We start from the raw sequence: 11,550 nt of genomic DNA on the forward strand, positions 1-11,550 counted from the left end.
TAGTGCAATTGTAATTAGGTTTTTTAATTGAACAAGCTGGGTTTAGAAGCTCATTGGTTTCTATGCAGAAGTGAGCCTGATTATGCACTTTCCAGCTGTAGTAAATAAACCCCATTGTGTACTTAAAGTGGTTGTAAACCCTTACAAACCACTTTGACCTACAGGTAAGCCTAGATTAAAGAGGAAGTAAACCCTGATGGGTTTACTTCCTCTTTGTCTCCCTGCAAAGGTAAAGCATAATGGGCTACTATGCATCACATAGTAGCCCATTATGTGTCACTTACCTGACACAGGAGCCAGCGATGTCACCGCTGTCCCCTGTAGCACAGAGCATCCATCTTCTTCCGGGTATCACTGCTCCGGCACTGTAAGTGGCTGTCACACCCGTGCACGGGAGCTGCCACTAACGGCATATCGCCGTTAGCAGCGGCATGCTCAGTGCGCCTGCGCGTCGCTGTCTACGGTGCATGCGCCGTAGACATCGGTGCTTGTCTTTTACACGGTTTAAGCATACCTCCCAACTGTCTCTGATTTGGAGGGACTGTCCCTGATTTGGAGCAATGTCCCTCTGTCCCTCTTTCCTCCTCATTCCCCTCGTTTTGGTCTGATCTATAAAGGTGTATATAAAATGCACTTTTTATCTTTCAAAAAGTGTTTCCCAGTGCTAAACCTTTCATCCAATTTCTAAATTGCTGCATTTGTACATTTTAAAAGCCAATATAAAGGAATAGTAGTGGTAAAAAAAAAATCCTATGCCTACATACTTTTGCTAGTAGGTGTCCCTCATTCCCATATCAAAATGTTGGGAGGTATGGTTTAGGAGATATTTCTTGGACCTACATGTAAGCCTTAAAGGGGTTATAAACCCTTACAAACCGCTTTGACCTACAGGTAACCCTAGATTAAGGCTTACCTGTAGGTCCAGGAAATATCTCCTAAACCTATATGGTTTAGGAGATATTTACTAAAAGACAGTGACAGCTGTCTACGGCGCATGCACCGTAGACATCGGTGCGCAGACGCACTATCGCTGTTAGCAGAATGCCGCTGCTAATGGCGATAGTGGCGGCTCCCGTGCGCATGCGCGGGAGTGATGTCATCACTGCTCCGGCGCTGTGAGTGGCCGGAGCATCGATACCCGGAAGAAGAAGGACGCTCCGGACTACAGGGGACAGCGGTGACTTCGCTGGCTCCTGTGTCAGTTAAGTGACACATAATGGGCTACTATGCGATGCATAGTAGTCCATTATGCTTTACCTTTGCAGGGAGACAAAGAGTAAACTCATCAGGGTTTACTTCCTCTTTAAAAGTGGTGTATGCCTGTATAGCACTGTACATTTATGCAGCACTCTACATATATACATAGCTCCCAACTGTCCCTGATTTCGAGGGACTGTCCCTGATTTGAAACAATGTCCCTCTTTCCCTCCTCATTTGTCCCTCATTTTGGTCTGATCATAGGCGTGCGCACAGGGTGTGCCAGGTGTGCCTGGGCACACCCTAATAACCCAGTGTGGCATAGATTTCCCCTGTTTAGACCCAAATATTTCACCAAAGCCCCCTAACGAGGCTCCTAAAAAAATAAATAAAAATAAATTGTAAAAAAACTATAAAAACATAAAAATCAAAACTACTAACACTGTCTACTGTCCTGCTGACACAGTCAGTATATACTGTATACACAGGTACACACACGCAAATGTGTTTGAGCTTTGGAGTGCACATCCTAATACAACAGGCTGTGCACAGCTATGGGTCTGATCTATATAGTTGTATATAAAATGCACTTTTTATCTTTCAAAAAGTGGTTCCCAGCGCTAAACCTTCTAAATTGCTGCATTTTGTACACTTTAAAAGCCAATATAAAGGAATAGTAGCGGTAAAAAAAAGCCCTTGTGGATTTAATAAACTTTTTTTTGTTGGTTAATTCTCCTTTAAGGGGGTGTGGCAGGGGGTGTGTCCTATGCCTACATATGTTTGCTAGTAGGTGTCCCTCATTCCCATCTCAAAATGTTGGGAGGTATGCATATATTGTACATTCACATACAGTCTCTGACCTCAAGGAGCTTACAATCTAAGGCCCCTAACTCACATTCATTAAATGTAGACAGGAGCCAATTAACCTACCAGCATGTCTTTGGAGTGTCGGAGGAAACCAGAGTACCTGGGGGAAACCCACGCAGGTACAGGGAGAACATGCAAACTCCTTGGAGATAGTGCCGTGGTTGGGATTTAGGCCCCTTTCACACTTGTGTGACTTGTCATACCCCATGATTTCCAATGAGTACCGTTCACATACCTCCCAAAGTTTTGAGATGGGAATGAGGGACATCTACTAACAAACATATATGGGCATAGGACACTCCTTTTTATTGGCTTTTAAAATTGACAAATTTACAGGCTCCTTCCTTTTTCTAAAATTATCACAGTGAGCACGCTCACAACTGAAGCATAGTAAAATGTGTTTACTATGCTTCGGTTTGTGAATGAACAGGAAGCCACTCAGCACAGAGCACTTCCTATTCATTCACTATCCAGTGTAGCTGAGGCTGCAGAGAAAGGCATGTGTGTGAGTTTTGGGGTGTACAACCTAATGCAATGGGCTGCGCACACCTTTGCTAACCGGTTAGGCGCTGTGCTGCCCCTATGTATATATTTTCATCATTTATCACACACGCTGCATAGCAGTCATTCTCAACCTGAATACCCTCTCTGGGTTCATCAAGAGTGCCGGGGGATCATAGGTGCCGCCGCACACACAGGCTACTTGTGATCCAGAGTGGCCTTGAGATTGCCAATCACAAGCATCAAATGTGTAAACACAAAAGCTGACCATTGTGAGCACACCTGTCAGTGGTAAATGGTTTGTCTCAGCCCTCTAACTGCTACTTTTACTGAACAGCTTGAGCTGCTAATGCTCCATTCACACTTGTATGACTCCAAAGTCACCCAACTTTTGTGCAACCTTCATGCAACTTTAGATGGGTGCGATTTGGGTGCGACTTTGGCTTTGACCAATGATAATGGGCACCTCTGCCTGGAGTTTTCATGTTCTTCCTGTGCCCTGTGTGGGTTTCCTCCGGATACTCCCGTTCCCTCCCACACTCCAAAGACATGCAGGTAGGTTAATTGGCTCCTGTTTAAATTGGTCCTGGTATGTGTATTATGAAAGCAGTGGCGACCCGTCCATTAGGGGCGCACGGGGCGCTGCCCCCCCATCCATGCATCCTGCCCCCTGATCTATATGAAGGGTGCCATGGATTCCAGTGGGGGGGGGGGGGGGTTAAGCAGATGACTGGAGCCAGAGGCTTTAATAGGCTTCAAAAAGGGTGGGCTTGGGGCGCAGAGAGCACTGCCCAATTGTGTGACAATAGCAAATGGATATACGCTATTATCACACTGATCCTCCTCCCGGCCAATCAGCAAAGCGTGTCTTGAGACCTGTCAAATGATTGCCTGAAAGGACAAGCGATCCTATTGGATGCCTAGGAGGAGGAAGAAGGAGGAGACGAAGCTGCTGTGATGCAGAAAAGAGGAGATGTGATAGAAGCTGCTGCCCGTCGGATGTAGGAGCGCTGCCCGCCGCTCATAGGAGCGATGCCCACCCGCAACCAGAAAAAAAGAATCACAGCCGCCACTGTAGGAAAGTGAGATGGGGACCATTAGATTGTATGTCGGGCACATACACAGAAATCTGTGGGCCCATTCGCTAGCGGGGGAGCCAATCAGCCGGTCCAGCGAACTCGATATCCGCCGGCCACCCGCGATCGCGCCACAGAGAGGCAGAATGGGGATCTGCCAGTGAAAACAAACAGATCCCCGTTCTGATAGGGGAGTGGAGGGAGATTGTGTTCCTAGTGATCAGGAACAACGATCTCGCTCTGTACTCCCAGACAGCCGCCCCCCCCCCTCCACAGTTAGAAAACACCTCCCTAGGGAACATTTAACCCCTTGATCACCCCCTAGTGTTAACCCATTCCCTGCCAGTTACATTTATACAGTAATCAATGTGTTTTATAGCACTGATCACTGTATAAAAATGTGAATGGTCCCAAAAATGTGTCAAAAGTGTTCAATCTGTCCGCCGCAATGTCACAGTCCCACTAAAAATCACAGATCACCACCATTACTAGTAAATCTAAAAAAATAATAATAACAATGCCATAAATCTATCCCCTATTTTGTAGACATGATCACTTTTGTTATACAATATACGCTTATTTGGATTTTTTTTTTTTACCAAACAGAGGTAGAAGAATACATATTGGCCTAAACTGATGGATAAATTCGTTTTTTTACATTTTTTTTTGGATATTTATTATAGCAAAAAGTAAAAAATATAGTTTTTTTTTGTTTTGTTTTTAATTGTCGCTCTTTTTTTGTTTATAGCGTAAAAATAAAATCTGCAGAGGTGATCAAATACCACCAAAGGAAAAAGCTCTATTTGTGGGGGAAAAAAAGGACGTTGTTTGGGTACAGAGCCGCACGACCGCGCAATTGTCAGTTAAAGCGACGCAGTGCAGTATTGCAAAAAATGGCCTGGGCAGGAAGGGGGGGGGGGTAAATCTTTCTGGGGCTGAAGTGGTTAATATAATATAGTAATAGGAATAATAATATTAATAATGATAATAGGATGGGGGGAAGAAAGTTTTTATTTAAATAACGCTTTTAGTTAAATAAAGAAACAATAATAAATAAAGAAACAATGCAACACCTGCAAAAAATGTACTGAACTACAGTGCACATTATGCATGTGTTATGATGTGAATAATCCCTAATGGAAGAGAGTAGGGATGAGAGAGTAGGGAAGAGAGTAGGGATGAGATAGGGAAGAGAGTAGGGAAGAGAGTAGGGATGGGATAAGGAAGAGAGTAGGGATGAGATAGGATGAGATAGGGATGAGTAGGTATGAGATAGGGAAGAGAGTAGTAATTAGATAGGGAAGAGAGTAGGGATAAGATAGGGAAGAGATAGGGAGGAGAGTAGGGACGAGATAGGGAAGAGAGTAGGGATGAGATAGGGATGAGATAGGGAAGAGAGTAGGGATGAACTAGGGATGAGCTAGGGATGAGAGTAAGGATTATATAGGGAAGAGAGTAGGGATGAGAGTCGGGATTAGCTAGTGAAGAGAGTAGGGAAGAGAGTAGGGATGAGAGTAGGAATGAGATAAGGATGAGAGTAGGGATTAGATAGGGAAGAGAGTAGGGATAAGATATGGAAGAGAGTAAGGATGAGATAGGGAGGAGAGTAGGAATGAGATAGGGAAGAGAGTAGGGATGAGATAGGGATGAGATAGCGAAGAGAGTAAGGATGAACTAGGGATGAGCTAGGGATGAGAGTAGGGATGAGAGTAGGGATTATATAGGCAAGAGAGTAGGGAAGAGAGTAGGGATGAGAGTAGGAATGAGATAGGGATGAGAGTAGGGATTAGCTAGGGAAGAGAGTAGGGAAGAGAGTAGGAATGAGATAGGGATGAGAGTAGGGATTAGATAGGGAAGAGAGTAGGGATGAGAGTAGGGAAGAGAGTAGGGATGAGATAGGGAAGAGAGTAGGGATAAGATAGGGATGAAAGTAGGGATGAGAGTAGGGATGAGATAGGGATGAGACAGGGAAGAGAGGGATGAGATAGGAATGAGATAGAAATGAGATAGGGAGGAGAGTAGGGATGAGAGTAGGGATGATAGTAGGGATGATAGTAGGGAGGAGATAGGGATGAGATAGTGAAGGATTCAACAGCTATTGTCCCCCTAGTACTTATCCTTGCTGGTATCCCTTTGTAATCCTCATGCCTCCCTAGTCCATAGGCATTTGATTGCCCTGTCGCCTGGCGTTGGTGTAGTGCGTTTCCTGCGTCAGTGTATGATGTCACACTCACCTGAGCGGGGAAATGCGCTCCCAGCCTCGTCCTACATACAGCCGCTCTGCACTTTCCACAACAGATGAAGGCAGAGGAGGCGTCTTCTTAAGGTTACTTGGGACACCCCGGATGGCCCCTTGTTGTTCCCTGTGATATAAATAGCACAGCGCTATCACATTCCCAGACTGATTTCTTAGGAAAAAACATTTCAGCGAAAGAACGCCTTGTGTTAAAGTGCACCTAGCATTATATATATTTTCCATGATGGGTGAATGCTAGGTACTGGTAACTCTTCCAGGTATTTATTATCTCTCACAGAGATCACAGTACTCCCCCGACAATGCCTTCATTTGCTTTTCTCTCCAGAAGGACAGCGCCATCTTTGTCCAGGCATCATCTGGGTCACCATCCACTTCTACCATATCGCCCAACTGTCCCTCTTTCCTCCTCATTTGTCCCTCATTTTGATCTGATCCATATAGATGTATATAAAATGCACTTTTTATCTATAAAAAAGTGTTTCCCAGTGCTAAACCTTTCATCTGATTTCTGAATTGCTGCATTTGTAAATTCCAAAAACAAATACAGTATAAAGGAATAGTAGTGGTAAAAAAGCACTTGTGGGTTTAACCAATCTTGTTTTTGTTTTTTTTGTACAATTCTCCTTTAAAGGGGCGTGACAGGGGGTGTGTCCTATGCCTGCATACTTAGTTGAATTAAAGTCAATGGGAGGTGTTTTTGCATTAAAGTCAATGGGAGGTGTTTTTGCAGTGAAGTCATCAGGATGTGATTTTGCATTGAAGTTACTAAGGGGTGTTTTTGCATTGATGTCAATGGGATGCAATTTTGCATTAAAGTCAATGGGATGCGATTTTGCACTAAAGTCAATGGGATGCGTTTTTGCATTAAAGTCAATGGGATGCGTTTTTGCATTAAAGTCAATGGGATGCGTTTTTGCATTAAAGTCATCAGGATGGGATTTTGCATTGAAGTTACTAGGGGGCGTTTTTGCATTAAAGTCAATGGGAGGTGTTTTTGCATTAAAGTCATCAGGATGTGATTTTTGCATTGAAGTTACTAAGGGGCGTTTTTGCATTGAAGTCAATGGGATGCGATTTTGCATTAAAGTCAATGGGATGCGATTTTGCACTAAAGTCAATGGGATGCGTTTTTGCATTAAAGTCAATGGGAGGTGTTTTTGCATTAAAGTTATCAAGATGTGATTTTGCAATGAAGTTACTAGGGGGCGTTTTTGCATTAAAGTCAATGGAAGGTGTTTTTGCATAAAAGTCATCAGGATGTGATTTTTGCTAAGGGGCGTTTTTGCATTAAAGTCAAAGGGATGCGATTTTGCATTAAAGTTGATGGGATGCAATTTTGCACTAAAGTCAATGCACTAAAGTCAATGGAATGCGTTTTTGCATTAAAGTCAATGGGAGGTGTTTTTGCACTGAAGTCACTAGGGGCTGTTTTTTGCATTAACCACTTCAATACAGGGCACTTTCGCCCCCTTCCTTCCCAGCCCAATTTTCAGCTTTCAGCGCTCTAGCGCTTTCAGTGACAATTGCGCGGTCATGCTACACTGTACCCAAATGAAATTGTTATCATTTTGTTCGCACAAATAGAGCTTTATTTTGGTGGTATTTATTCACGACTCCGTTTTTTATTTTTTGCGATATAAGCGCAAAAAAGCGGAAATTTGGAAAAAAAAAACAATATTTTCTTTTTTCTACTTCAATAAAAATCCAATAAAATCAAATTTTGTCATGAATTTAAGCCAAAATGTATTCTGCTACATGTTTTTGGTAAAAAAAAATCCGTTAAGTGTATAATAATTGGTTTGTGTGATCACGGACATATGTACGCAAATGATCATGTACATATGTGTGCAGGTGATCACGTACATATGTGTGCAGATAATCATTGGGACATGTGATTTTAGTGGGACATATGTGGGGGACATGTTTTTATTATTAGGGACATGTGTTTTTATTATTTGGGGACATGTATGTTTTGGGGACATGTGTGGGGACATTGTGTTTATACTGTGTGATGTGTTTACTGTGTGGTGTGTTTACTGTGTACACTAGACTAGTGATCAGTGAGTAAAAAGCTGTAAAAAGCAGCTCATACTCACTGATCAGCAGCCGGCTGCAGCGATCTGCTCTCCTCTCCACAGCGATGACTTCTGTGTGAGGAGAGGAGGAGCCGATTGCCTAGCAACCGGCTGTTTGTTTACATCACATGACGGCCGTGATTGGACACGGCCGTCATGTGATCAGGAGGGCCAATCACAGAGCCCTCCTGCCGATCTGAGATGCGCCGTGTCCGGGTGACACGGGCGCATCGGGATCGCGCCGCTGCGCGCGCGCGCGCGATCCCGCTACTCCTGAATGACGTTCCTGAACGTCCTATCAGGAGTAGGCGGCTCCCACCCGGCCGTATATGTGCATTGGCCGGGTGGGAAGTGGTTAAAGTCAATAGGATGCTATTTTGCATTAAAATCAATGGGATGCGATTTTGCATTAAAGTCAATGGGATTCGATTTTGCATTAAAGTCAATGGGATGTGTTTTTTCATTGAAGTCACTAGGGGGCATTTTTGCATTGAAGTCAATGGGATGCAATGTACACATTGAAGGCAATAGGACACAGCATGCCGTCATTGGCACTTTTTTTTTTTTTTTTTTTTTTAATGAGCAAAATGCAGATAACCAGATAATATTCGTCAGCCGATATATCGGAGCATTCCTGGATGAAAGCTGCTGATTTGAAAATTGAAAACAACTTATGAATTGACATTAATGAGTTAAAGATTTTATGAGATTTTAAAGACTGAATGTAACATCTACATTATATATCTTCTACATATTTTCTCCCAGAAAAGCACAGTGTTCTATTCATCGGTAACAATAGTCTTCACCACAAGACAGACAAGAACACACAGCGATGCATAAACAGACGAGGAAGAGCGTGCGGTGCACAAAGACCGCACTGATAAAAGTCGAAGCCACAATGCAATTCACATCTGTAGAAGAAGACAAGACAGAGAGAGGAGTTCTGCTATGAAATAACCAAACACAAAGAGAAAATAAAGAAAACATTGCCATATATACATCAAACAGGTAAATCTCCGCCTCCCAACTCCCGAGCGCGGCTCTTGTCTGCCGCAAGTTCTAACGTGACAACCAGAGAGAGGAAAACAATAAGCGCAACGTTTTTTTTTTTCTTGGAATCGCACTCGGTATGGACCGCAGAGGAGACCGAAGACATCCAAAGAGCTGACGTCAAACATATATTTTATTATGTCCACATGTTAGTAAAAATATTCACATTCCGCTCACTGAAAACAGTAATACTAAAACTGCGCTACAAAGCTGGAAATCAGTCCAATATCAGAAATGTGTAGTCTTTTCCCTACACATAGCAGTTCAAAATTGGCGAGTAGAAAAAATAGGGACAGTTCAAATGGAGAAATGGTTCTAAGCGTAGACTTCAGGCTATACCTGTCACCAAACTACAGCCCACCGCGTGTTGCACCCTCCCCCTGGGGGGCGCACTCACCAGACTCCTCTGGGTAAATCAGCATTCAATAAACACAGTAGAGCCACGTCCTATTTCCTCATCAACACCAAAAAAATCCCCCCGAAGTGAAGGGGTTCCCAAATGTTGTCATAAAAAACAAACAAAATCCGCACTTAGCGTCATACTATTTATTAAAGACAAACCCCCCTGCACAAACGGAACCCTTTGCAAAAACTGGGTACATCAAATTAAAACAACACAAGTATCGATGTAAACAAGCACATATTGCTATACTCAGTCCAGATTGGATCACACTTTCCTGCAGGAAGTTGGTAGTTCTGCTGGTTAGATCACTGGAGGGCTGTGGAGCGCAGAGCGTCACTGTTAAGCTGTTGTGGAGGCCACGCCCTGACTGGTTTCGTCACCACGGACTTCAACAGATGGACACTGATGTGACTGCAGTCTTGTGAACTGAGATGGCTGCACTGATGTGGCTGCACTGATGAGACCACACTGATGGGCACTGAGGATACACTGATGGGCACTGATGAGGCAGCACTGTTGTGAACTGATGTAGCTGCACTGATGGACACTGATGTGACTGCCCTGTTGTGAACTGAGATGGCTGCATTGATGAGACCGCACTGATGGGCACTGAGGATACACTGATGGGCACTGATGAGGTAGCCTTGATGGGCACTGAGGAAGCACTGATGGGCACTGATGAGGCAGCACTGATGGGCACTGAGGATGCACTGATGAGGCAGCAGTGATGGGCATTAAGGACTGTTGAGGTCTCACTATAGTGATGAGGGGGCATAGACAAGGCTGCACTGATGAGGCGGCACTAATAGGTGGCAGTCGTGGACGCTGATTGGCGTCACTGATGGGCAGTGATAGGTGGCGCTTATAAGCTGCACTTATGGGCACTGAAAAGCTGCACTGAAGGGGCTGCACTGATAATCAGGGCATTGATGATCAGTGCCCCCGATTATCAGTGTAAACAGTGTACTCACTTTGCCCTGATAGATCAGCTTACCTTTCCTCACACGCTGTATCTGTGTGAGGAAAGGAGAGCTGATAACCGTCAAGTCTGTTTTCATGTGACCGGCTGTGATTGGACACAGCTGATCACATGGTAAAGGGCCACTGTGATTGGCCCTTTACCCTGATCTGTGATCCACTGTGTCCAAGGTACACAGTGATCACAGACACATCCTGATGCAGAACGTTCTCAGGAGGGCATCACCTAGGACGTCCTTCCAGAACTGGAAAGCCTCATTTATAGCCATATATCAGCTGTAGTGCGGTATTAAAGCTGAACAAAAAACCTTGTTAGGTCTAGGGGTAGAGAAATAAACTGTAATATGAGGGCTGTACTAAAATTAATGCAAAAGTGGGCATAACACTTTTTATTAACCACTTAAGCCACGGACCATTTGGCTGGCTGAAGACCAGAACACTTTTTGCGATTCGGCACTGCGTTGATTTAACTGACAATTGCGCGGTCGTGCGACGTGGCTCCCAAACAAAATTGACGTCCTTTTTTCCCCACAAATAGAGCTTTCATTTGATGGTATTTGATCACCTCTGTGTTTTTGGGGGGTTTTTTGCGCTATAAAGAAAAAAATAGCGCCAATTTTGAAAAAAACTCATTATTTTTTACTTTTTGCTATAATAAATATCCCCCAAAACTATATAAATAAACATTTTTTTTCCTCAGTTTTATGTATTCTTCTACATATTTTTGGTAAAAAAAAAATCGCAATAAGTATTTATTGATTGGTTCGCGCAAAAGTTATAGCAAAATAGGGGATAGTTTTATGGCATTTTTATTATTATTATTTTTTTTACTAGTAATTATCGGGACTGCAACATTATGGCTGACACATCGGACACTTTTGGCACCATTCACATTTATACAGCGATCAGTGCAATTAAAAATGCATAGATTACTGTGTACATGTGACTGGCAGTGAAGGGGTTAACCACTAGGTGGCGCTGTAGGGGTTAAGTATGTCCTAGGGAGTGATTCTAACTGTGGGGGGGAGGGACTGTGTGACACGTTGCATGCTTGTTCAAATTTCACAGATTGGGGTGCACTGATGGGCACCGATAGGCTGCATTGATGGGCACTGATAAGGCGAAACTGATGGGCATTGATAAGGC

At 43.7% G+C, this 11,550-nt stretch overlaps 1 protein-coding gene across 1 annotated transcript in view; it reads right to left on the reverse strand.

The window, feature by feature from the left end:
* Positions 1 to 6,027, reverse strand: part of C1QTNF8 (C1q and TNF related 8) — a 60,374-nt gene extending 54,347 nt beyond the window's left edge. Inside the window, exon 1 of the mRNA XM_077449409.1 lies at positions 5,876 to 6,027. The gene's annotated coding sequence lies outside the window, so the exon portion shown is untranslated. The remainder of the gene's footprint in view (positions 1 to 5,875) is intronic.
* Between the last annotated feature and the right edge of the window lie 5,523 nt (positions 6,028 to 11,550).

Source organism: Lithobates pipiens, unplaced genomic scaffold (assembly GCF_037356315.1).
Source record: "Lithobates pipiens isolate NorthernLeopardFrog02 unplaced genomic scaffold, aLitPip1_a1.2 Scaffold_22, whole genome shotgun sequence".
In the NCBI taxonomy this organism is placed as follows: Eukaryota; Metazoa; Chordata; class Amphibia; order Anura; family Ranidae; genus Lithobates; species Lithobates pipiens.